Source organism: Phoenix dactylifera, chromosome 10 (assembly GCF_051530095.1).
Source record: "Phoenix dactylifera cultivar Ajwa chromosome 10, Ajwa_hap1_PhDact_Kaust_v1.1, whole genome shotgun sequence".
Taxonomy (NCBI): Eukaryota; Viridiplantae; Streptophyta; class Magnoliopsida; order Arecales; family Arecaceae; genus Phoenix; species Phoenix dactylifera.
The window spans coordinates 9,964,410-9,992,308 of NC_143199.1; the positions used below are offsets into that span (position 1 = coordinate 9,964,410).

General features: G+C 46.4%; 1 long non-coding RNA gene across 1 annotated transcript; it reads right to left on the reverse strand.

The window, feature by feature from the left end:
- Window positions 1-26,348: 26,348 nt before the first annotated feature.
- On the reverse strand, window positions 26,349-27,423 carry LOC103699536 (uncharacterized). The gene is made up of 2 exons (XR_015969256.2): window positions 26,872-27,423; window positions 26,349-26,497 (listed from the first exon to the last, which is right to left on the reverse strand). It is a non-coding gene; the product is annotated as an uncharacterized LOC103699536 (long non-coding RNA).
- Between the last annotated feature and the right edge of the window lie 476 nt (window positions 27,424-27,899).

Genomic DNA, 27,899 nt, shown 5'->3' on the forward strand with positions numbered 1-27,899 from the left:
ACAATGAAAATTAATACAAGTCGAATGTTTCTTCATCTCGCTTTCGTCCTCCTCTTTTTTTTCTTTTTAACTCTTGGCAGCGTCTTGCCGACTCCTGACTCTCGAAGTTCTTCCGGCCCTAAGCCAGGCATCCGAGGGTTAGGCCTCAGGAAATTCTTCCGGCGCTAAGCCAGGCATCCGAGGGTTAGGCCTCAGGAAATTCTTCCGGCACTAAGCCAGGCATCCGAGGGTTAGGCCTCAGGAAATTCTTCCGGCGCTAAGCCAGGCATCCGAGGGTTAGGCCTCAGGAAATTCTTCCGGCGCTAAGCCAGGCATCCGAGGGTTAGGCCTCAGGAAATTCTTCCGGCGCTAAGCCAGGCATCCGAGGGTTAGGCCTCAGAAAATTCTTCCGGCGCTAAGCCAGGCATCCGAGGGTTAGGCCTCAGGAAATTCTTCCGGCGCTAAGCCAGGCATCCGAGGGTTAGGCCTCAGGAAATTCTTCCGGCACTAAGCCAGGCATCCGAGGGTTAGGCCTCAGGAAATTCCGCTCGTCGGTCGGCCAAGGCTGGCGCAAGCCGAGGCGACCGGTCGGGGCTTCAGGCTAGTCTGGTCCCGGGATGGTCATCGGGTTAGCCTGGCATCCGAGGGCCGAGCCTCGGGAGATTCCGCTCGTTGGTCGGCCAAGGCTGGCGCAAGCCAAGGCGACCGGTCGGGGCTTCAGTCTAGTCTGCTCCCGGGATGATCATCGGGTTAGCCTGGCATCCGAGGGCCGAGCCTCGGAAGATTCCGCTCGTTGGTCGGCCAAGGCTGGCGCAAGCCAAGGCGACCGGTCGGGGCTTCAGGCTAGTCTGCTCCCGGGATGATCATCGGGTTAGCCTGGCATCCGAGGGCCGAGCCTCGGGAGATTCCGCTCGTTGGTCGGCCAAGGCTGGCGCAAGCCAAGGCGACCGGTCGGGGCTTCAGGCTAGTCTGCTCCCGGGATGATCATCGGGTTAGCCTGGCATCCGAGGGCCGAGCCTCGGGAGATTCCGCTCGTTGGTCGGCCAAGGCTGGCGCAAGCCAAGGCGACCGGTCGGGGCTTCAGGCTAGTCTGCTCCCGGGATGATCATCGGGTTAGCCTGGCATCCGAGGGCCGAGCCTCGTGAGATTCCGCTCGTTGGTCGGCCAAGGCTGGCGCAAGCCAAGGCGACCGGTCGGGGCTTCAGGCTAGTCTGCTCCCGGGATGATCATCGGGTTAGCCTGGCATCCGAGGGCCGTGCCTCGGGAAATTCCGCTCGTTGGTCGGCCAAGGCTGGCGCAAGCCGAGGCGACCGGTCGGGGCTTCAGGTTAGTCTGCTCCCGGAATGATCATCGGGTTAGCCTGGCATCCGAGGGCCGTGCCTCGGGAAATTCCGCTCGTTGGCCATGCGCCTGTCGCTTGCAGCCCGACGGGGTTTCTCCGTGGCCAGCTGCGATCGTGTTTCTCCTCTTCTCCAAGCGTTGCCTGGGGAACACCAGAAGGGCATTAAACGCTAATTGATGCGTTACCTGGAAAATCGGATCGCCAGTTGCTGCTTGCGAGGAGTGTCAGTTAAGCGGCCGCGATGCGCGCGTTCTTCGAGGCGGATGCGGCCTGGAAATAGGGGCGAAGCCTCCTGGCCGCGGTGAGCAGCGCGAAGGCGATCTTTTCCGCCTTCGTATACCGCGTCTCGGCATCCCGTAGGACCCGGCTGATGTAGTACACAGGCTTCTGGAGCTTTGCCTCTTCCCGAACCAGTACTGCGCTGACTGCGGTTGGGGAGACCGCCAGATAGAGGTAGAGCATCTCCCCCTCTCGCGGCTTGGACAGCAGGGGAGGAGACGCCAAGTACTCCTTGAGTTGGTCGAATGCCACTTGACATTCGGCCGTCCAAAGGAAGTCTTTCGGGCGCTTCAACACCTTGAAGAACGGTTGGCAGCATTCGGCCGATTTTGCCACAAATCGTCCGAGCGCGGCGACCCTTCCAGCGAGCTCCTGAACCTCCTTCACTTTGGTCGGAGGGGACATATCTTGGATGGCCTTGATTTTGTCCGGGTTGGCCTCGATCCCCCGCTGGTTGACAATGAAACCGAGGAACCTCCTGGCCGAAGCACCAAAGGCGCACTTCGCTGGGTTCAGCTTCACGCGAAACTTCCGCAGGGTGGCGAAAGTCTCCTCCAGATCCGCAATGTGCTGGTCTGCATGGCGACTCTTCACCAGCATATCGTCCACGTACACCTCCACGTTCCGGCCAATCTGCTCCTTGAAGATTTTATTGACGAGGCGCTAGTAAGTGGCGCCAGCATTCTTCAGACCAAAGGGCATTACCTTGTAACAGTACAGCCCCCGGTCTGTTATAAAGGCAGTTTTCTCCTCGTCCTGTGGAGCCATCATTATTTGGTTGTAGCCGGAGAAGGCGTCCATGAAAGACAGCAGCTGATATCCGGAAGTCGCGTCGACCAGTTGGTCTATCCGTGGAAGCGGAAAGCTATCCTTGGGGCACGCCTTGTTCAGGTCGGTGTAGTCGACGCACATCCTCCACTTTCCGCTCGCCTTCCGGACAAGTACGACATTTGCCAGCCACTCGGGGTAGCTCACCTCCCTTATGAAGCCTGCATCCAAGAGTTTGTCTACCTCCTGGTCGACCACCCGGATCCGATCCGGGGCACAGTGTCTCTTCTTCTGCTTTACTGGTCGGTGGGTCGGGTCGACGTTGAGGGCGTGAGAAATGACCTCCGGGTTGATCCCAGGTACATCGGCCGCCAACCAGGCAAATACATCAGCATTGGCTCGGAGGAATTCCACTAACCTGAGCCGAGCTTCCGAGTCGAGGTTGGCACCGACCCGGACCGTACGGTCCGGGCGACCCTCTTCAAGGGGAACTTCGATCACACCCTCGGCCGGCTCCCCGTGCCGCAAAGCCACCTCGTCTCTGGCGTCAAGGGACTCGACGCTTAGGGCCTCCACGGGCTTCTTCCCTTTGAGAGTTGCTAGGAAACATTGCCGTGCGGTCGGTTGGTCACCTCGGACCTCTCCAATCCCGGCCGCCGTGGGGAACCGCATTAGCAAATGGTATGTAGAGACTACCGCGCGAAGGGCGTTCAGTCCGGGTCGTCCGAGGATAGCGTTGTAGGCCGAGGGAACACGGACGACCAAGAACCCGAGCCGCACCGTGGCTTCTGCGGGTGCAACGCCCGCAGTCACAGGCAGCTCAATGACACCTTCAGCCGAGATAGCGTCTCCAGTGAATCCTATGAGGGGGGTGGATGTTTTGTGCAACACTTGTCGGGACAAGCTCATCTTTTGGAAGGCCTCGTAAAACAAAATATCAGCTGAGCTTCCACTATCCACAAGAACACGCCTTACATCATAGTTCGCCATAGTGAGGGAGATCACCATGGCATCATCATGGGGGGTCTGAACCCCCTTTACATCCTCATCACAAAAAGTGATTACATTTCCGACCCGCTGCCTCTTCGCGACGGCCACCCCTGATGCTTCCATCGAGCCCCCTGCGTTCCTCACGGGCCGAGAGCAGCCCCCAGTGATGGTGTGGATCACGCCCGCGACGGGTCGATTCTGCTCCCGAGGCTCCTGAGGGGCCGGGTCGGCCGGACGCGGGTCTGCGGGGGGACGTCGGTCGTCTACATATCGACCGAGACGCCCTCGGCGGACGAGAGCCTCGATCTCGTCCCGAAGCTGGAAGCAGTCTTCGGTGTCGTGGCCGTGGTCTCGGTGGTACTCACAGTACGCCCGAGAGGGCCTCCTCCCAGGGATTTTCTTCATTTGCCTCGGGACCGGGAGGTTCTCCCGCCCCTTGACCTCCATAAGGATCTGGGCCCGGGGGGCCAGGAGTGGGGTGTACCGGTTGAAGCGTCGGTGCGGAGAACGAGGGCGTGGGGCGCCGTGGTTCCTCGCCGGTGACGGGCTTCTACGCCGATGTTGAGGCGTCGGGCTCCTCCTCTGGGGTGCCTCTTTTCGCCTTTTCTTCCCGAGCTTTAGAGGGGCCTCGGCGGCCTCCTTGTTCCGGTGGGCGGCTGCCTCCTCGGCGTCTGCATACTGGTTCGCCCGAGACAACAGCTCCGGAAAGCTCCGCGGCAGGCGTTTGTCCAGGGAGAAGGTGAGTCTGCCCTTCCGGAAGCCACGCTTCAGGGCTGAGAGAGCCACCTCCTGGCTCAGGTTCCGGACCTCCAATGTAGCCTTGTTGAAGCGGGTAAGGTAATCCCGCAGGCTTTCTCCCTCGTTTTGCCGGACATCAAAGAGGGAGTCGGAAACCAATCGCCGCCGGCTACTGACGGCGAAATGGCTGATGAAGAGGCGAGTGAACTGGTCAAAGGACTGGATAGAGTCAGCCTCCAGGCCGGCGAACCACGCCCTGGCTGGGCCATGGAGGGTCGCCGGGAAGGCCTTGCAGAGGAGAGGATCTGATGCTCCATGGAGGAGCATAAGAGTCCTGAAACTCTCCACGTGATCCCGCGGGTCCGCCGCCCCGTCATAGGGCTCGATCGCCGGCATTTTGAATCCCGGCGGATTTGGGGTCCGCAGGATCCTCGAGGCAAGCGCCGGTTGGGAGGAGATCTCCAAGTCGGCGAAGAGATCTTTGGAGTGGCCCTTCAGGACCTGGAGTTGTCTGTGGAGATCGTCCACCCACCGGTCCAGGGAGCGCGACCGGTGGGTGGGAGACAAGGAGCGGCGCGAGGGGGACCGACTGGAGTGCGGGCCCCTCGAGGACTGGGGGGTCGGAGAACGCGCCCGGGTCCGCCTCTCGTACCCCGTGCAGCTTCGATGAGAAGGTCCTGGCAGAATGGACCTTGCTCGAGAACCTTCCTCGCGCCGGCGCTCCTCCCCATGGGAGAGGAAGGAGCGCGGGTTGAGCAAGACAGGTGAGCGCTCGGGGGGCAGCGGCTCCTGGGCCCGCTGTGGCGCTCGAGACATCACACCCTGCAGGTTCTGCACTGCCTCCGCGAGGGTGCGAACCTGCTGGGCTAACTGGTCGAACTGAGCGGCTTCGACCATCTGAATGGGGGGTGGAATGGTGGAGTGTTGCTGAGAATGTGTTGGAGACGCAGCGGCCTCCCGGCCGGAGGCGCGAGAGGCCCCGCGACCGGAGGCATTGGAAGCTCCACGACCACCTCGCCGTGCCATTACGATCGCTCTGAGATCAGGGCCCTCCTTCTAGCGCCAACTGTTGCTGGTGGTCCAAACCGAGAACGATTGGCACAGCGGTGTGAACGGGATTCCGTCTGAGCTGCCTTGGTTGATGTTGATTGTGCTCCACCTTCCACCGGGAAACCTGCAAGCAAGCCTCGCACCACCACTGGGGTAGTGGGGGCCCTCCGACGATCAAGTCAGAGGAGATTGGAGGAGGAGGAGAGATGATAATAGCAAGCAAGAGAGTGCTCTGGAAGATATTGCTTACCCCCCCTTCTCCCCCCAGCCGCATATATACCTGGCTGGGGGGTCTCTCAGGGGGGTTTGTCATCGTGGGGCGCAATGGAATGGCCACTGACATGGCCGTTACAGGGCGTCGTGGAGCAGCGCTGGGTACGGCCATGACAGGGCGTAGTGGAGTTCCGCTTTGTACGGCTGATACAGGAGATTGTGGAACAGCATCGGATACAGCCGTTGCAGGGAGTAGTGGAGTAGGAGGCCTCGGCGTGCCTCTGGGAAGCAGCCTGTCGTTATCAAGAGATCTCCGACTCGGGGTCGGAGTGCTGGATCAGGGGGCAGCCGACTCGGGGTCGGGCTGCGGTGCTGAGGATATCCGACTTGGGGTCGGATTGCTAGATTAAGGGGCAGCCGACTCGGGGTCGGGCTGCGAAGCCGAAGATGTCCGACTCGGGGCCGGACTGCTGGATCGAAGGGCAGCCGACTTGAGGTCGGGCTGTGGAGCCGAAGATGTCCGACTCGGGGTCGGATTGCTGGATCAAAGGACAGCCGTAGTCTTCATGGGCGCGCGTGCCGGTCACGTGGAGCATGGCGGCTTAGTTCCCCCGTAACAGAAATCATTATTCAGTAGAAATTTGCTTAGTCGATCATACCAAGCCCTAGGTGCTTGTTTCAATCCATATAATGCCTTATGTAATCTAAACACATGATTTGGCAATTCATGATTCTCAAAACCAGGAGGTTGCTCTACATATACTTTTTCCTCTATAAAACCGTTTAAGAAGGCACTTTTTATATCCATTTGATACAATTTGAAATCCATGAAGCATGTAAAAGCTAGAAGTAATCTAATAGCTTCTAATCTGGCCACGAGAGCAAATGTTTCCCCAAAATCTATCCCTTCTTCTTGATTGTATCCCTTAGCTACAAGTCTAGCTTTATTTCTTATAACTACCCCATTTTCATCTAATTTATTTCTAAAGATCCATTTTGTTCCAATTACAGAGTTATGCTTTGGTCTCTCAGTTAATATCCATACATTGCTTCTTTTGAATTGATTTAATTCTTCTTGCATAGCATTTATCCAATTTATGTCTTTTTCAGCTTCTTCATAAGTCTTAGGTTCTATTTGTGAAACAAAAGCAAGATAGTCGTTTAAATTTCTAAGAGAGGATCGAGTTCTTACCCCTTGAGATAGATCACCAATGATTAAGTCTTTAGGGTGTCCATGTGCGTACCTCCATCCTTTGGCAAGTCTTGAGATTGTGGTGGCACGCAATCATTTTTCTTTTCTTAATTTGGCACGTCATCAAGATTCAATTTTTTAAAGTCAATAATTCCTGCATCATCATCAAGAGTATTTTCTCTCTTAGGAGACTCACTATCAGACTCATCAAAAATGATATTAATTGACTCTTCAACTACAAGAGTTCTTTTGTTAAACACTCTGTATGTCCTTCTAGATGTAAAGTATCCTAAGAAGATACATTCATCTGACTTGGTATCAAATTTACTTAGATCCTCCTTGCCATTGTTTAAAATGAAACATCTACATCCAAATACTCTAAGATATTTAGCAGTTGGTTTCTTATTCTTCCAAAGTTCATAAGGAGTTTTCTTGATTATAAGTCGTATTAAAACACGATTTAAAATATGGCAAGCAGTACTTATAGCTTCAGCCCAAAAGTACTTTGGAAGATTTGACTCGCACAACATTTTGCGTGCCATTTCTGCCAATATCCTATTGTTCCTTTCAACAACCCCATTTTGTTGAGGCGTTCTAGGTGCTGAAAATTGATGTGAGATACCGTTTTCATTACAAAATTCTTCAAAGTGTTGATTTTCAAATTCAGTTCCATTATCACTTTGAATTGCTATTAAGGTGAGCTTCTTTTCAGTTATGATATTTTTATAATATTTTAAGAATGCTGAAAATGCTTCATTCTTATGTGCAAGAAATGAAACCCATGTATATCTTGAAAAATCATCTACTATAACCAGTCCATACTTTTTTCCTCCTAGACTCGCAGTTCTAGTAGGTCCAAATAGATCCATGTGTATGAGTTCAAAAGGCCTAGTGGTTGATACTATATTCTTTGATTTGAATGATGATTTTGTTTGCTTTCCTAATGAGCATGGTCCACAGATCTTGTCCTTTTCAAAGATCAATTTTGGCACATCTTTTATCAAATCCATCTTGACTAGTTTTGATATTAAGTCCATACTAGCATGTCCTAGTCTACGATGCCAAAGCCAACTTGTTTCACTTTTCCTTTCTTCATTAGTAATTAAGCATAATCCATTTTTCTTGCCTAAATCATGAAGATCTACCATGTAAATATTTCCATGCCTTTATCCTATAAGTACAATGCTATTATCTTTAGGATTTGTGATTATGCATACTAAGGCTTCAAATGTGACTTTAAGACCTTTATCACAAAATTGACTTATGCTAAGTAGGTTATGTTTCAGACCATTAACTAATAAAACATTTTCTATAAAGGTGGATGGAGTAATATAAATTTTACCCTTTCCAATGATAAGTTTTTTTCCATTGTCTCCATAGGTTACCACTCCATCTTTCTTAGATTCCAAGGTGACAAATTGTTCTACGTCACCTATCATGTGTCTTGAACAACCGCTATCTAGATACCATCGTTTATCCCCCTTATTAGCTGCAAGACACCCCTGCAATCAAGATCAAGAATATGCTTTAGGTACCCAAACTATGTTGGGTCCTTTAGGGTTAGTACTTGATGTTCCTTTTGGAACCCAAATCTTCTTGGATTTTAGCTTATAATTATCACTCAATTTGTTGTAGCTAGACTTTTTATAATTACATTCATATGCTTTATGTCCTACTTTATTGCAACAATGACAAGTTATATTTTCATTTTTGGCTTTCACAAATATGTTCTTTGAGTATTTTTGCTTCCTATTTGTTTTATATCCTAACCCAGCTTTATCATATACAGCTTTTTGACTATCAAGAATCATATTTAATTTAGTTGAGCTAAGTGTAAACTTGTCCACTAAGGATTTGTATTTTTCTGCATCTTCTTTTAACTTGACATTTTCAGCAATTTGACTTTTGGTTTCATTGGTGAATCTCCTACTTAATGTTTCATAGTCATTAGATAGTTTTAGCTTTTCTTTGATAAGAGATTGATTTTCATCTTTTAGAACTTTATTTTTATTGATTAATCTCTTGTGTTCTTCCATGAGTTTTAAAAATGCATCATGTAACTCTTCTACTGTAAAATCACATTCAAGTTCAGAATCTACCTCATCGTCATTGGCCATGTAGCAGATTTGGGCCGTCTCTTGTTGATCTTCCTCTTCCGAACTTGACTCCTCACTTTCACTCCATTCAGCCATAAGGTTCCTCTTCTTAAGTTTTCTTGTCATCCATTTCAATTCCGGACAATCTATCTTGAAATGCCCGGGCTTGTTACACTCATAGCAAATTGGCGTTTCCCTTTCCTTTTCTTTGTCCTTACCCTTTTTCTTGCTTGAGCTACCTTTGAGGAAGGGCTTCCTTTTATGAAATTTCTTCTTTCCTCTCATAAATTTTCTAAATTTTCTTGCAAGCATAGCTATTCCTTCTTCATCATATTCCTCCTCATCATCAGATTCTTCTGATTCAGTTTCCTATTTTGGAGTGGTAGACTTCAAGGCAATGGTCTTTCTTTTCTTGACCTCATCTTCTCAGTTTTGCCTCATGGTCAACTAATGGATCATGAGTGATCCTAGAAGTTCTTCCAATTGCAGTGTATTGAGGTCTTTTGCTTCTTGAATTGCAGTTACCTTGGCCTCCTAAACTCTTGGTAGAGACCTGAGAATTTTTCGCACTAGTTCAGAGTTAGTATAAGACTTTCCTAAGCTCTTTAGCCCATTTATGATTTCCGTGAATCAAGTAAACATTTCAGTTATGGACTCAGTGGATTCCATTTTAAACAACTCATGCTTATGTACTAATATATTTATTTTTGACTCTTTAACTTGATTAGTTCCTTCATGTGTGACCTCCAGTTTATCCCAAATTTCTTTCGCGGAGATGCATGTAGATATTCTATTAAATTCACTTACATCTAGTGAACAGTAAAGTACATTAATTGCTTTAGCATTTAGTTGTGCTAGTCTTCTATCACTCTCATTCCAATCCATTTCTGGTTTGGGAATGATTGTGCCCTCTATACTAATTGTGGGTGTGTGTGGTCCTCTAGTTATGATATTCCACAAGTCATAGTTTAGAGCTTAAATGAATATCCTCATCCTAGCTTTCCAGTATGTGTAATTAGTGTCATTAAACAGAGGAGGTCTATTTGTGGATTGCCCCTCGTTCATAGAACATCCTACTTGGGTTATCATGATCTTTGTCTCTTGATTGTGAGATCAACAAATACTATGAGAGCACCTTGCTCTGATACCACTTGTTGCCCAAGGTGACAAGCCAAAAGAGGGGGTGAATTGGTTTCTCTAAATTTTTTACTACCTTGATTGAGTTAATTGATGAGTAAGTGAAGTTAAAACAATACACAATGCAAACACACAAGAAGATAGTGGTTCGGTGCTCTCCTAAGCACCTACGTCCACTCCCCAAGCGACCCCTTGGGAATTCACTATAATCCCGCAGATTACAGTTGGATTGTTTTCCGGGCTCACAATCCAAAAACCTTTACACTTTGATTTTTCGGGATCACCAAAAACCTATGTTGGTTTTACGGGCTCACCAACAAACCTTCACAGTTGGTTTTACGGGTTCACCAACAAACCTACACCGTTGGTTTTACGGGCTCACCAACAAACCTTTACAAGGTGATTAAGAAAAAGAAGAAAGTTGAAACTCCTAGATTAGCAAATATAACAACTATGAGCTACAAAGAAGAGTTTAGAATATAGTTATCGCTTTGATGAGACTTCTCTCTTCTTTGTCAAAATTGTTTCACTCTTCAAGGGTTGGTGGAGCTCTTAATGTCTCTTAGAATCTACTCAACCACTTTCTTTTGTCTCTTTGAGTGAAGCATTTGAATGAAGAATGCTAGGGCTTTTTCTTTCTTGAATGAGCTTTGATTTCTTTGCAAAAGGATATCTTCTCTGATGAATAGTGTCACTTTAAATACTTTCCCTCATCCATTGGTCACCCCCCATTGGTTAGATTTCAAAAACTAGCCGTTACTTGCTGTTGGGAGGTCAAAAAGTACTTCTGCAGAACTAGCCGTTATGCTTCTGCCCGTGCTGGGGTCGACCCAAACTTTCCTGTGGTCGACTCAAACCACTGTTCATCATACTTGGGGTCGACTCAACTTTCACTGGGGTCGACCCAACTTTCACTGGGGTCGACTCCTGCTACATTGGGGTCGGCCCTCTCTAGAAACACAGAACCTTATATTTCAGCTGTTTTTCACTGGGGTCAACTCAACTCCTTTTGGGGTCGACTCAAGCCATAGTGGGATCGACTCAAGTTGACCCCCTCAGAGATTCCAGAGACACAATTTTGAACGACATAGCCTTGGGGTCGACTTATGTCCAGTTGGGGTCGACTCAAGCATTCCTGGGGGCGGCTCCATCTGGGGTCGGCTCAAGGAAAGTTGGGGTCGGCCCTCTCAGTAAATTCCAGAGACTTGTTTTCTTGAGGCTTGAAGCTGGGGTCGACTCAAGGTTCCTTGGGGTCGGCTCATCTTCTGGGGTCGACTCAAGCTTACTTGGGGTCGACTCCACTACTGTTCATCCGTGCCATTTTTGCAGAGGTGTGCCTGATGGTTCCATGATGTACCAGGGTCGACTCCACCGATGTTGGAGTCGACTCATTTCACACTTTGCTGCATCTTGAGGTTAGACTTATCCATACAATCAATGAAATATGTTTCAAGCAGTTTTAAATGTATGCCATGGTAGTGCTACATACTTTTAACAATTAAAATTACTATTTTGCCCTTAAGAGTACATTTTACTTGAAACTTTGCTAAATTAGAATTTAGAATTTTCTATCCCTTTTCTATCACAAATTTAATCTCATTCTTAATCGTTGAAAGACATCTTGAACTCATTCTTCTAATGTATCGAGAGTGTCGAACTCAGTAGTGATGTATCACATTAACTTGTAATACTAATTAAATATTTCCTCAATCATTGTGTTAATCATCAAAATAACACTATCATCCTCAACATTGGTCAATGTGACACCATTCAACTTGTACAACAGATCAGATGGAATAAGCCTTCTAGAAAAATTATTGCCTACTAGGACACATACATCTAAAATGGATGTTTTTGCAAGAAAGCAGGAACAAAAAAATACAGAAACCAATAATAATATCAGCACCCATATGGTGCAATAGTAGAGATATGGTTCACCATGCCAGTGTGCACATCCCCATACCATGCATATTGTACCGTGCCAGTACCAGACCAAAACTCGGTACAGAAGGGATATCAAGTATCGGCACACTGAACCGACCTCCATATAGCGTACCAATACTATACCAGCGCGGCACCAATATAAGGTCTAGTAGCGAGATAGTGAACCTTAGATTGAGGGCCCAGAAGCGATGAAGGAATTCGATTGTCTGATCGATAGCATGAAAGGGTGTATTAGTCTTTGATCCTGACATGAGGAGTTTTTTGTCAAGTCAGTATCAACCCTAAGAATGAATGGTCCAAATCTAATCATATATTAAGTCTATCATTGTTTTAGAGTCTTAGTCCTAGGTTATTTGGTTTTTAAGTTATTGGACTTCAAGTTAATTGTCCACTTACTTAGTCTAATAGCCTCAAGTTACTTGGCCATCAAATTTCTTCGCTTGCAAGTCATATAAACCTCAAGTTACTAGTTACTTAGGGTTCGTTTGGTTCGCGGAAAAAGAAGGGGAGAAAGTGTGGTCAACAGGAAAGTAATGAGATGCTTCTTGTTTGGTTGGAGTTTTCAAAGGAAAGAGATGGAAAAGTTGTATTCCCATGAGAATATGATTCCTACATTTCATGAGAAAGTCTTTCCCATGAGAAACATGGGAAAGTTACTTTCCCATGAGGCGGGAATAACTCTATTTTTACTTTTTTCCAAAAAGACCCTTCAGCATTGAAGAAGCATTAAAGAGGCATTAAAGATCTAATTTTTATTAAGGGCATAATAGGAATCATACATAACTTTTCCAGGAAAGTGGATGACCAACCAAACATAGGCACTTTGGAAATTTGTCACTTTTCCATGGTTAATCAAACATGCCAAAAGTACTTTCCTAGACATCATCTTCCTGGGAATTTATTTCCCAGGAATTATATTCCTATAAGGGCTCGTTTGGTTCGCGGGAAGCATTTTCCCTCCTAGGAATATGATTCCTGGAAAACAAATTCCTAGGAAGAGGATGCCTAGGAAAGTACTTTTGGCATGTTTGGTTGACCATGGAAAAATGACAAATTTTCAAAGTGCTTATATTTGGTTGGTCATCCACTTTCCTAGAAAAGTTATGTATAATTCCTATTATGCCCTTAATAAAAATTAGATCTTTAATGCCTCTTTAATGCTTCTTTAATGCTGAAGGGCCAATTTGGAAAAAAGTAAAAATGGAATGATTCCCGCCTCATGGGAAAGTAGCTTTCCCATGTTTCTCATGGGAAAGACTTTGGTGGGGACACAGACCACCGTTTCCAGCATGTGTGATGCAGGACAACTGCAGGAATGAGAGGGAAGGGGGAAGAAGAGGAGGGGAAGAAGAAGAAGAGAAAAAGAGAAGGGGAAGAAGAAGACAAGGAGGCTAATTTTCTTTCATCATTCATCAAACCCTAAACATCAGGATGGACCCATATATATAGGGTCACAAAATAACAAATAACCCCTACAAATAAAATAATTCCAAAAAGCTCCTAAAATGACAATATGCAAATAAACCCAAATGACAATATGCAAATAAACCCAATCAACATAAAATAAATCAATCTAAAATAAAATCAGGCTGGCTGAATCGGCTGGAACCCGCTGAGCTGGCTGGATCCTGTGGCGACCGGCTGACCTGGCACTGGTGTCCGCACCAACTCTCCTCGGATGGAAAGAAGTCGACCTCGACGAAAGCGGCTCGGTAAAGCCCTGGTAGTACTCCAACAAGTCCGGGTCAATCGACGGTATCTCCTCGCGCTGGATCCAAGTGTAGCCGGACCTTGGTCGTCCTCGCCAACGAACCAGGAAATGTTGGATGCCTCCATCACTGGTAAAAACTATTTACTCGGCTAAAATAGAATCAATATACTCTTTTTGTGCTCGATGGGGGGTAAAAGAAAACGAAGATGGCATGGAATCAATAATAGGATAAACATCAGGCGCAGGAAAGTGTGCAGCAAAAGAGTCATCAGGGATTGCAACCAAATCTTTAATATTAATAGTAAGGCTATGACCGAAATCAAATGGAAAGTCAATGGCATAGGCGTCAGTGCCATCCTTGTGCAACACCCTGAATGGTCCAATACTAAGAGAATGCAATTCCTTAAGATGGATCATTACGTAACCCCAAGTTTGAAATTCTTTAGCACTGAAATCAGCTTGCATCTTATACTGAGCAGTACATGCATGAATGCCCTTATGGATTTCCTGATACAACTTATGAATGTGTTGTGTAAATGCATATGCAGGCTCAGAAATCCTAATATCAATTTCGATGGGTTGTGCGAGGGCATATCCAACTACACTCATGGTAGACTGGTCAGACTCGTTATCTGACTGTGCAAGCGAGCTAGGTAGAGTGTGGGTGCATTCTAGGGTTTCAGGTTTGTCATCACACTCTTCCTCAATGTCCTGAATGTCATCGAGGTTTGGTTCATAGATTTGCTCCTCTAAGTCATCTATGTCACCTCCCTGCTCTTGCTGAGCAATAACGAAAAATTTGTTCGCACATTGGGAGGTAACGTGACCAAAACCTTGGCATTTGTAACACCGAATGTTGGAATGTGGTTTGGGAGGCTCACCAAGCATTCCCTTGCCATTAGTGTCTCGGCCTGTGACATGGGCAATAGGAGGGGGCCTATGAGTAGTAGACCCTACAGAAGGTTTGGACCCTAAGGAATTATGGCCGGTGGGAGTGCTCCGTGTGTCAGGGCGCCTTACAAATGTGGACTTAGTGTTCCATCGGTTTAGGAGATCGTCTTGGTAGTTAAGGGGCAGGTATTTTTCTTTAAGTCTCTCTTTCATCTCTACCCAATCAGTTATTTCATGTTGATGTCTCCTAGCTAATAGTTGTTCAGTGTTTTGCCAAAACAGCTTAGCTCGACCAAGGAGTTTCATTCTAGCGAATCGAACTTTTTTGTTCTCAGACAGATTGTACCACTCAAAGAAGTGGTCCATTTCGTGTAACCAATCGGAGAAGACTTTCGGGTCAAGACGACCGTCAAAAGTGGGGGCTTCCACCCTAATGCCTCTCATTACGTCTTCATCAGGGTCACGAAGAGCTCTGGGTTCTACGTTATGTCAGTAACCTCTATTCAAATTAGGAAAGGGACCTGGTCCTCTAGGGCGAGGGTAGGCATAATGGTGACCTGGAACATGCCTATTATCAAAGTTGTTTGCTTGGACTTGGGCATTGGTATTTTGGACTTGAGCATTAGTTTTTTGGACTTGGGCATTAGTGTTTTGGACTTGAGCATTAGTGTCTTGGATAGCTTTTAATAGGGCTTCGATTTTGGAATCCATGCCTAATTGGGACTCAGGATGAGATGCGTCACGACCACTACGTAGATGCATAAAATGAATGTCAAAATGTATGATCCGACCAACTATAAATGTTCCTAAGTAGACCTAATGCATGAAATGAATTCAAAATTGCAAAGTAGATACTTAATATAATCGGAAGCTAACTCAAGCAATTGAAATTGGCTTTGAATTACGTAACAAATTCAGATAAGTAGTTGCAGTCAAATAGTACTAGTTTTCAGTGTGTTGCAGGATTGCACAGAGCCTCAAAGAACTTCCAAAGATTAGGTAGCCCTACAATTAATAACAAAGACAGGCCACTACTAGGGTTTTGGGGTTGTTTGGAGTGGATGTGTTGAATTTTAGGAAGCAATATCAATAGAGCACATAAGAGTTAATTAATTCTAAATTTAGACAAACAAATAAAATTTGTAGTAAGGGAAGAAACCTGATCTGGGTTGGGGTGACGACCAGAAGCGCTGCACAGCAAGTAGGCTTGTCAAACGACTCCAATTGGGGTTGATCTCAGCAACTCGGCGGGCCTGTGCAAAGCAATTTGGTAGGTCCGGCGACGGCGGCCTGTTTGAATAGAGGGTGGGGTTGTGATGCACAGAGGCGGGCCTGAAAGTAGGGCCCGCGAAAGAGGGGCCGGGCGGCTGGGGTGTAGCTGGGCCCGAAAGGCCCACAGGCTAGAAAGAGAGGGTGGTGCAGAAGTGGGCTAGATGATGGCCGTGTTGTGAAGAGGGGAAAATGTCGGGAGGGAGGTTGACGGCGGTGAAGAAGGGATTTTGGGGAAGACAAGAGGGTGGCGAGCGAGGACGGGAAGGCGGAGGCGTTGGTTCCGGTGTCGTTCACGGGAGACGTCGACGGGTCGCAGTGAAGGCGGAGGCGGTCGGGGCGGAGGCGGTAGTGGAGGATGGCGCGCGGGGGTTCTGCTCGAGCGGCGACGGCTCGGTGGGGCGCTCGGCGGCTGACAATCACCGTGGCGGAAGCGGCGGAGACCTCGGGATGCTTGGAAGAGAGAGCGGCGCTGCGGAAGAGGGCGGAGGATGGACTGCGCTCGGAGGAGGAATGCTCGGCGGAGGCGGCGACGGCTGCTGGTGACGATTCAGGCGCCGACGGCTCGGGCGTCGGTGTTCGGCGGCGGCGGTACTGCTGTGGCGTCGGCTCGGTGCAGGCGATGCGGACCGGTGGAGACTCGGCGAGGGGCGGCCGATCGAGGAAGATGACAGGTAGTTTTTTTTTTTTTCTCTTTTCTCTTTTCTTTTCTTTTTTTTTTCTTTTTTTTTTGGTCACGTGCAAGTCACGTGCGAGGATTTTTTTTTTTTTTTTAGGACCCGGGTTACCGGGTTGTGGGTTAACTGATTGGGACCCACCCATTAACCTGCTCCCAACCTCCCGACGGTTTCGGGAGGGTTTGCCGACCCTCGTGGCAGCGCTGCGGAAGGGAGGGGAGGTCGCGGCGGCGGCTTTAGGTTTGCGGCGACAGTCGGCGGCCGGTCACGGGCTCCAGCCGGCGGCGGCGTCCAACTGGAGGCGACAAGCGACGGCGAGCGGGAGGGAGCCGGTTGAAGATGGTGGGCCCGTGGCGGAGGAAGTCGGGCGGAGCGCGGCTGATGGAAAAGCGGCGGGCGGTGGTGCTTCAAGGGTGGCAGCGCAACGTTGCAGACGGCCGCAGAGAAGATGGCCATGGGTTTGACAGCGGCCGGAGGTACTGCCGAAAGGGGCTTTCCCCTTTCTCTGGTGAAACCGGGAGGGAGAGAGATGGCCCCTTTGATGATCAGAACTGACGGAGAGAAGGTGGAGCCTGTTCTGGTTGTTGGTGGGAACCGAGGGGGAGAATAGGCTGGATCGTGGCTTTGGCAACAGGGGCAAAACCTGGCTGCTCTGATACCAAAGCTGATGCAGGACAACTGCAGGAATGAGAGGGAAGGGGGAAGAAGAGGAGGGGAAGAAGAAGAAGAGAAAAAGAGAAGGGGAAGAAGAAGACAAGGAGGCTAATTTTCTTTCATCATTCATCAAACCCTAAACATCAGGATGGACCCATATATATAGGGTCACAAAATAACAAATAACCCCTACAAATAAAATAATTCCAAAAATTTCCTAAAATGACAATATGCAAATAAACCCAAATGACAATATGCAAATAAACCCAATCAACATAAAATAAATCAATCTAAAATAAAATCAGGCTGGCTGAATCGGCTGGAACCCGCTGAGTAGGCTGGATCCTGTGGCGACCGGCTGACCTGGCACTGGTGTCCGCACCAATGTGTATAGGCGTCGCCGGCGTGCATAGCACTTTGGCTGCCCTAGTTTTATTTCTTATGTATTTTGGTTTATTTATTATGTATTTTCGTCCTTGTTAGTTGTTGACTTGTTATGACTGTATTTAGCTATGTTGTGGGATATGTTGTGGGGATCATGGGTAGTTATATGATGTTTTGTGGGAATCATGGGCAGTTACATAGAGGGCTATATATGAGACCCTCATGTCTATTGTTGTGGGGAGAATATTTGGATTAAAAAAAGGACTTTGCTTTGGCATCTGGTGGACTCCAGACTCTTCCCTCCTCCTTCCCCTTCTTAAATTCTTTTCTAAATCAGCTGTCCCGCATCAGTTTGGTATCAGAGCACTGTTGGGCTTTGCCTCTGTGCCAACGCCCCGATCCTCAGTCTACTTCCCTTCCCTTTCTTTCACTGCCATTTTCTGGGACGCAGTGGGACAGTCTGCAAAAAAAAAAAAAAAAAAAAAAATCTTTTGTTGTCTCCTCTGTCCCGAAACTCCCACAGAAATCTACCAAGTGTATGGCAGAGCACCGCCGGATCCCAGGATTCCGGTGGGCACACGAAATCTACGCGGTAACCCGACCCCGGACGCCAGAGCGAGCTGACGGACCACGGGTGACTCCCTCTGTCAAAAAGAAGAGGAGCATCGCTGCCCTTCTTTCAGATCTGTCCCTCGGACCCGCCGAAGCGTCTGCCGGCCACCGCGCACACGAAGAGAGACGGGAAGGCATTCCTGCGAGGAAACCCAGTGCCGGAGCAGGTGACCGGTCGCCGGCCACCACCACAGACCACTGAGACCCCCCCCCCGCACTGCTAGCATGGACTTCGGCACGATCGGCCACCGGGAACTGCCAGCAACCGTAGCCGCAGAGCCCGGTACCACCTCCCGAAACTGTCGGGAGGTTGAAGAAACACCAGCTAACGGGTAAGTCCCTCACCCGTTACCCAGTCTATTAACCCGGATCCGTGTTCAAAAAAAAAAAAAAAAAAAAAAAGAGAGAGCAAGAAAGATCGTACCTGTTGCTCGACGGAGAAGAACCCTAGATCTAGGGTTCCGCCACCACTGCCGCCGTCGACGCTTCGCTGCCACGCCTCCACCGCCACTGTCGCCGCTCCCTGTTGCTGCCGCCGAGCCGCCTCTCCCTTCCGCCGCCAGGCCCTTCTCGCTCGCCGCCGCCGCTCACCTCAACGCTCGCCTCCACCGCTGTTTCCCCTCTTTTTCATCCCTCCGTTTCCCCAACCCTCGGGTTCTCCCATTTCTTCTCCCTCCAGCTCACCGAGACCCTTCTCCCTTCCATACTTCATCCCTCAAACCCTAATCTTTTTTTCTCCCTCCCTTCTCACCGAGACCTCCCTCCCATCTCTTTCCCCGCGCCACCACCTCCACCTCCGTTGCCGACTCCATCGTCCGCTCTCCGCCCGCTCTCCCTCAACTCTTTTCTCCACTGCTCAGAGAGTCAGAGGGACCCGAAGCCATTCCAGAAGCTTCGAGTCCCCTCTTTAATTTGTTTTCAGGCGAGCGGACCGATCCCAACCATTGGCCCGTTGTTATGTGAGCCCAATAGAACCCTTGGCCCATTGCCTCGCGGGCCCGGCTTTCAGGCTTCTACAGTTGGATCCAGACCCTGCCGTGAGTTGGACTTCTACAACGACACTGCAGTCAGCCATTTTTCAGCAGCATCTTCTACAACTCGTCAGGTTCCGGTTCTGCATCCTACACTCTGACATCCAAACTCATTCACTGAATCAGATCTGTAAGAAGAGGTCGTATCTTTCCTTTACATAATTATTTTTCAGCCTTTCCCTATAAACTAGTTTATCTTTAGATTATTATTGTTTTCACTTCATGTTGTCGGTTTGAGATAGGACCTTAATTTTATAAAAGCCTATGCCCCTTGAAAACACATATTGAGCCTTACAAATTATTTTCAAATCCTCGAAAGGCAACTAGGAAATTTTACTTGAATCTGGTGAAACCCAAATCAATTTGAAGGACCCCACTTTCATTAGATTAACCTGCAAAGATTTTTGCATGATCCAAACCAAGGGAAGCAGTACCTAAGGTCCTGATATTTTGTTATCACCCGTGCTAATTTGAAGGTAACCGAGACCATATCAATAGTCGTCTTTTATTCAAGATTGTTGATTTTATTCTGAGTGTTAATTATATGTTTAGAATTTTTGAATTCTAGAGTATGACAACTCGCAGCGGTACCTCTTACTCACATGAGATGTCGACCAACCCAAACCAACAAGTGTTAGATGCCATAGCAGCATTAGAAACCAGATTGGGGGCAAGAATTACTGACCTTGAAACTAGGCTAAACACCCGATTGACTATGGCTGAAAATTCAATCACCAACCTCCAAGTTACTCACAACGATGGAGAGTCTGAACTTGGTGAGATTGAACCGTCCCGCCCCAGAGGCCTTGGACCCCAACACCAAAGGGACTACCTAAGAACACGTGAGACACCAGATGAGCACGTAATGCGCAGTATTAAGATCGATGCACCAAGTTATGATGGTCGTCTCGACCCAAAAGTCTTCATTGACTGGCTCGCTGATATGGACCATTACTTTGAATGGTATAATCTATCAGAAGATCGCAGAGTTCGTTTTGCAAAAATGAAGCTCACTGGTCCCGCAAAGTTGCATTGGAACACAATAGAAAAATATGCTTGCTAGAGCTAGGCAACCCCCTGTGGTACAATGGGATGAAATGAAGGAGAAGTTAAAGGAAAAGTATCTCCCAACATCCTATAAGAGTCGCCTGTTAGATCAGTGGCAACGACTGATTCAAGGAAACAAACCTGTGTCTGAGTACATCGCTCGCTTTGATGAGTTCTTCATGCGATGTGATGCACGCGAGAGTGTGGAATTGACCCTTTCTAGGTTTAGGTCCGGATTGCGAGATGATTTACAAAAAGAGCTTATTCTGCGTGAGGTCAATTCATTAGAACATGCTTATCAACTCGTCCAAGACATTGAGCGTTATACTAATAAGACAACCTTTAGGCGATTTGATCTTAAGGAGACCAATTATAAGAACACCCACGGTAGTCAAACTAATACTTGGAGTAAGCCTAATATTAGAAATCAAGCGACCGAGTCCCCAAAAATTAATGATCAAAAGAGTAAGGGAATTTTAAGTGAACCACCCAAAATTTCTCGAGATCAGTGTTACAGATGTTTTGGTTTTGGGCATAGAGCTAGTCAATGTCCTACTAAGAAAACATTGGTCATCGAAGAAGATAGAAATGATGAAGAGAATGAGTTGGTCCATGAACCAGAGATAGACCCTGAAGAGTCAGATGAAGGTGAGGAACCGGACTCACTTGAGGGTTCCACTCCTTTAGGCATAGTCAGGTGTGTCCTTACACAACCAAAGCGAGAAGATGATGACTGGAGGCGTCGATCCATATTTCACACCTATATCAAATATGGCGAACATGGCTGTAAGGTTATCATCGACAGTGGGAGTTGTGTCAATGTTGTATCCACAAGAACTGTCAAGAAGCTACAGTTAAAGACAGTGCCTCACCCTAACCCCTATAATGTGTCTTGGGTGGATAAAACCGCTATACCAGTCACTGAGCGTTGTCTCGTCCAAATCAACTTTTCTGAATATAATGATAAGGTCTGGTGTGATGTTATTCCCATGGACGTCGGACACATCATCCTTGGTAGACCGTGGCTTTATGATTTGGATGTGACCATTTATGGCAAATCCAATTCCTGTTCTTTTGTTCACCAAGGAAAGAAAATTCGACTAAACCCTCTACCGCCTAGACCTTCTATTGCTGGAAAGAAGGATGTGAAGGTTGAAAAGCGCCTTCAAATCATTAGTCCTAAGGAATTTGAGAAAGCAGCAGCCCAAGGATCCATAGTCATTGTGTTAGTGTCCAAAGAAGTTGTTCCTGACTTTCAAGTAGATTTTCCGAAGGAAGTTCATCATGTTCTGGAAGAATTTAGGAATCTCTTTCCTGAGGACCTTCCTGATGAGCTTCCCCCTATGCGTGACATTCAGCACGCCATAGACTTGGTTCCAGGGGCGACTCTCCCGAACTTGCCTCATTATAGATTAAATCCGATTGAACACGCTGAATTGAAACGGCAAGTTGATGAACTACTCCAAAAAGGGTTCATCCGAGAAAGTCTTAGCCCGTGTGCGGTGCCGGCGCTTCTAACGCCCAAAAAAGACGGCACTTGGAGAATGTGTGTGGATAGCAGGGCAATTAATAAGATAACGGTTAAATATCAGTTTCCAATACCTCGATTGGATGACATGCTTGATATGATGGCAGGTGCCACTATCTTTTCCAAAATTGACCTTAAGAGTGGTTACCACCAAATCCGTATCCGCCCAGGTGATGAATGGAAAACAGCTTTCAAAACCAAGGATGGGTTATACGAGTGGCTAGTCATGCCCTTTGGATTAACAAATGCACCTAGTACATTTATGCGAATTATGACCCAAGTGCTAAGACCTTTCATGGGTAAATTCCTTGTAGTCTACTTTGACGATATCTTAATTTATAGCAAAAACAAGGAACAACACCTTGAGCACCTACGTTTGGTTTGCAATTCACTAAGAAAAGAAAGCCTATATGCGAATCTTAAGAAGTGTTCATTTATGACTGATCGTGTAACCTTCTTAGGATTCGTTGTTTCTTCTGAGGGTGTTTCAGCAGACCCACAGAAGGTCCAAGCTATTCTTGAATGGCCCGAACCCACTACATTATTTGAGGTGCGAAGCTTCCACGGCCTAGCCACCTTTTATAGAAGATTCATCAAGAATTTTAGTACGATCACTGCACCGATTACGGATTGCATCCGGAAAGGTGAATTTCATTGGACAGTTGCGGCCTCAAGGGCATTCCAAGAGATCAAGACTAGAATGACTGAAGCTCCGGTAATGCGTCTTCCAGATTTTACTAAAGTTTTTGAAGTCTCTTGTGACGCATCTGGTCTAGGTATAGGTGGAGTCTTAAGCCAAGACAGACATCCTATTGCATACTTCAGTGAGAAGCTAAATGATGCCAAACGAAAATATTCCACCTATGACAAAGAATTTTATGCAGTTGTACAAGCGCTGCGTCACTGGCGTCACTATCTATTACCTCAAGAGTTCGTATTATATTCTGATCATGAAGCTTTGAGGTACTTGAATTCTCAGAAACGATTGAGTTCACGACACGGAAAGTGGGCTGAATTTCTTCAAGAATACACCTTCGTGTTATGTCATAAAGCAGGAATTGACAACAAGGCAGCTGATGCCCTAAGCCGACGTGTCGCACTACTTTTGTCAGTAAGCATAAAGGTTACTGGATTTGATCGTATGATTGCCGATTATGCAACTTGTCCAGACTTCGCTGAGATCTATGCTAGTGTGTTAGAAAGTCACACCAGGGACAATAGTGATTACCTTGTGATTGATGCATTTCTGTTCCGAGGAAACAAGCTATGTATCCCTCAAACATCCCTTAGAGATTTTCTTGTTTGGGAACTTCATGCGGGAGGAATAGCTGGCCATTTTGGTAGAAATAAGACCATTGATATGGTCGAACAAAGATTTTATTGGCCTAGCTTAAAACGGGATGTTGCAAAAATTGTTAGTCAGTGTCGTACTTGTCATCTATCCAAACAGCGCAAACAAAACACTGGCTTATATACGCCCCTTCCCGTCCCAGATTGTCCTTGGCAGGATATTAGTATGGATTTCGTGCTAGGATTGCCAAAGACTAGAAGTAAGCATGATTCCATTCTCGTGGTAGTGGATCGGTTCTCTAAGATGGCACATTTTCTACCCACTTCCAAGACTTCTGATGCCTCCAAAGTTGCGAGGATTATCTTTGATGAGGTCGTTAGGCCCCATGGGCTTCCAACCTCGATAGTGACTGATAGAGATGTCAAATTTGTTAGTTATTTTTGGAAGACCCTATGGAACTTTATGAGTACTAAGCTTAAATATTCCACAGCCTATCACCCTCAGACAGACGGACAAACTGAGGTGGTCAACCGCAGTCTAGGAACCCTTCTACGATGTTTAGTAGGTGACCACCCAGGTAATTGGGATCTTCTTCTATCCATAGCTGAATTCGCCTACAATAGCTCTGTAAACAGGACCACTGGCTTGAGCCCTTTTGAAATTGTCTTAGGTTATGTACCGCGAAAACCTGTTGATCTTATCCCAGTAGCCCCTAACAATAGAATCTCTGAGACCGCTGAATCCTTTGCGCAACACATGCAAAATTTACATAAAGAGATTAAGAAGAAAATTGAAATCAACAATGCGAGATATAAAACGGCTGTTGACTTACGTCGACGTTATCAAGAATTTCGAGCGGGTGATGATGTAATGATCAGAATCAGACCTGAACGGTTTCCACCAGGAGCCGTTAGGAAATTGCACGCCCGAAGTATGGGTCCATACAAAATTCTGAAACGGGTTGGATCTAATGCATATGTGGTGGATATTCCAAGTGATTTTGGGATTAATCCAGTTTTTAATGTAGAAGACTTAGTTGCCTACCGAGGTCCGACAACTATTCCTACTAACCCATTCAATGAGCCTGACACTGACCTCACATCCAACTTTGAGACCCTATTTCCTGCTCCTGCCTTGCCTCCTGTACCTATTTCTCCGCAGATCACAGACACAGTGGAACAGATTTTGGACGATCAGATTATCAGTACACAGAATGGTGGTTATCAGCGATATCTAGTCAGGTGGCATGGTCGACCTCCGTCAGATGATACTTGGATTAGCAGAGAAGAGCTTCAGCGACTTGCTTCAGACCTGTTGGAGCATTACCAGACCTCCGTTTCGCCAGAGGCGAACTCCTCTCAGCTGAGGGGAGTTGGTGGGGACACAGACCACCGTTTCCAGCATGTGTATAGGCGTCGCCGGCGTGCATAGCACTTTGGCTGCCCTAGTTTTATTTCTTATGTATTTTGGTTTATTTATTATGTATTTTCGTCCTTGTTAGTTGTTGACTTGTTATGACTGTATTTAGCTATGTTGTGGGATATGTTGTGGGGATCATGGGTAGTTATATGATGTTTTGTGGGAATCATGGGCAGTTACATAGAGGGCTATATATGAGACCCTCATGTCTATTGTTGTGGGGAGAATATTTGGATTAAAAAAAGGACTTTGCTTTGGCATCTGGTGGACTCCAGACTCTTCCCTCCTCCTTCCCCTTCTTAAATTCTTTTCTAAATCAGCTGTCCCGCATCAGACTTTCCCATGAAATGTGGGAATCATATTCCCATGGAAATACAACTTTCCCGTCTCTCTTCTTTGAAAACTCCAACCAAACAAGAGGCATCTCATTACTTTCCCGTTGACCACACTTTTCCCCCTTCTTTTTTCGCGAACCAAACGAGCCCTAAGGGAAAATGCTTCCCGCGAACCAAACGAGCCCTTAAGCTATTTGGCAACTTGGCAATTAAGTTATCGTTTTAGGCTGGATAAAAGGGTAGTACAGATTTGTATGAGTATTTAACTGAGAAAGAATGTATTTTCTTTGGCCAGATTTTGCTCTCTCTCTCTCTCTCCAGTGCCTTCTTTTTTCTTCTCTCATCCCTTATTAAACCTTTATTTTCTGTTCCCTTTCTTCTTTTAATCTTCTCTTTAATCTAGAAAAATAAGTATTACTGTCTAAAATTCAATATTGGGCCAACATTGTACTTTCTGCTTTAATCTTAGAATCCCCATTACCCCTTGCCTAACAGCAAACCTCATTCTCCAAATCCTAGTGCAAGCATAGAAAACTTTTGTATCCAAAAAACCATTCCCTTCTACCTTGTTTTCTGAGGTAAGGTAGCAAGCAGCAAAAGTGAGCAAAATCCTACACTTCATACCCCATCATTTCCACCTACGCATAAGGAAGCCACACTCAAGAGGTATTTCATCACCATACTTACAAGCAAACATAATGATGACCTTGTCATGAGCCTGCAACTCTTGATGTCAATAGGCTTTTATATTCCATTTGTCCAACGATGCCAACAGATATGGGAGAGGAGATGTGTAGTTTCATTGCTTATGCACCACAAGTAGGTTAGAACCAAGACACCTATACAAGAAGAGATGCAAGAACTAGAGCAAGAAATCAAAATCGAAGTATTGCACAAGGATACAGCAAAGAATGCAGTGGAGGACTCCACAATAGAAGTTGCAAAGAGTATCATGTGTCATAAGTAGACCATCCCCTGATAACAAAAGAGTAAATGGCATGAATGATGTATACCAAATCATAGAAATGCACAATATGATACACTAGAATGGATCTGATGAGCTACCCCATTATTCCAGAAAAAAGAAGGTTGTTTAACTTCAAATGCAAAACTATATCATCACTAGAGAAAAGATAAGAATACATGCAAGAGAGTGATTGAAGCTTGACATGTCTACCAAATGCAATGTGGAGACAAGGATGATTGTACAAAAACTGTCACATGACATGATCTAAATGAGTCTATAGGTTTTAATGCATACAAAAGAAAACTGGGCGGTAGTATGACAAGGTCCAAAAAGTTGACTATAAAGAGAGGTCCTAGTCAACGAAGTTAGTTTTCTATGTTAATTCAAATTCATGAATTTTAATTTTCACTTTCAGAATGCGCTGTATATACCTTGGATCAGACAAAAAATCCTCTCTCTTTAACTACAATATTGCAGTATCAAAATATGTTTCAGTTTTTATCACATTTACCAGTGAGTGTTTGAATATATTAAATTACCAGAGATCAGAAGTAAGAAACATCTCAAGAGATTCTCATGCATTATGACTAGAAAATATTATGTAAACCTTAAATTACTTGTTCTCTTCTTTCAAACATTATCAAATGCCCATTTTGTATCACTTCACAATTTGTTATTAATTTAGAATACTGGCTAACTAAGGTTGGGCTTAAGAAAAAAGAAAATGAAACTAAGGAATACTTAAAATGAAAAAGATAAAAAAAATATCTCTGATAAAAAAAATACAAAGTGCACCTTAGCATATAAAAACAATGTTGACATTTATAAATTAGCACGCTTGCCTTTTACATGTATTTCTACACCCTAGAACTCTGGATCGTACATCCACCTGCCAATTCTGCTGCACATGCTGTATTTCTATAATAAAATAGATGACACCAAATGAAATAAACCTGCATACCAGTAGCACAGTAGCTTTACTCATAATGAGTATCTAGGACATTTGTCTACAAGTCACTTCTTTTGTGAGCTTTACTCAAAGAAAACTTTAAGCTGATCAAATAAAAATATCCCGACTCTGATACATACAATGTCTAATATGAAGGAAAAAATCAATCTTCCGTTCAGACCCGATAATATGTATACCTGCTCTGCTCTCACTAGCTTACCACTTCAGTCAAAAGCATTAGCTAGAAAGCAAACAAAACCAAACATGGAGTACTTGAATATCTCAGTGACCATACTCATTCAGTGCATTGCTAAAAAAAAATAAAATCAATCAAGATTGAGAATCTAGAAGGACGAAAAAGGGACAGCAGGAACTAACTGGATAAAATCCGGCGATCGAACACGTAAAGCGGCACAACAGTCTGGTGCTGAGACACGGCAGCAACGAGGCCCGGGTGGTCGTCGGCGCGGAGATCACGCTTAAACCACACCACCGCGGCCCCATTGCGAGCCTCCCTCGCTGCCTCGCGCCGCCTCACCTCCGCCGTCGCCCTCACCGCGGACATCCGGAAGAGAATCCGGCGGTGGCGCCGGCGAGAGGGGGAGGGAGGGAGAAGGGGCGCGATGCGGTGGGGGTGGAGGAATGCGGCGGGAGCCATGGAGGGGGTAATCCATGAACCTCTCCCCCTCACCGGATTAATATCTAGGGTTTTTCCATTGTGGTTGGTTGGAGGCCGGGGAATTGTGGAAGATAAATTTTTCGAAATTGTTTGGTATTTCGGTTTTTTGGGGCTGTGGTTGCGTGCGGGTTCCAGTAGACTCGGGGAGGGCGGAGGGTGCGAGGGATCGCAATCGAAGCGCCGCAAGGTCCAAACGAAGCAACGGCGAAGGAAGAAAATGCTCTGGGACGGCTCTGGGACGCCAGTTAATCGTACAGGAACGTTTTATCGGGCCCGCCGACAGTGATTTGGTAATTAAATATCCATTTAGCGCACCTATTTCCGCGAGTTTCACCGGTCATCTCGTGCAAATTCGTAGTAGCCCTTTGGGGAATTAATTTTTTTTAAAATTTTTTTTACATGCATACCCTTCTAAATATTAGATTTTGCATGAATATTCTTTCAAAATTGATATTTACATGTATACTTCCGTAAAACTCTATTATTGTATAAATACCTTTAATATAATGATTGTTCTAACTGTGTTAAAAAATAATATTTATATTAATTAAAAATAAAATTTAAATTTAAATTGATGTTATTATCCTTACTCGTTCTTTTTTTTCTCTCCTCCCCTCTCTTGCCCTTTGAAAAAGAGCACCGTGCGATTAATTCAGTTACAATGGCTAATGGTCTCGTAAGCAAAACCACTAAGCGAATGGGAAACAAAGAAGAAGAAGAGAATGGC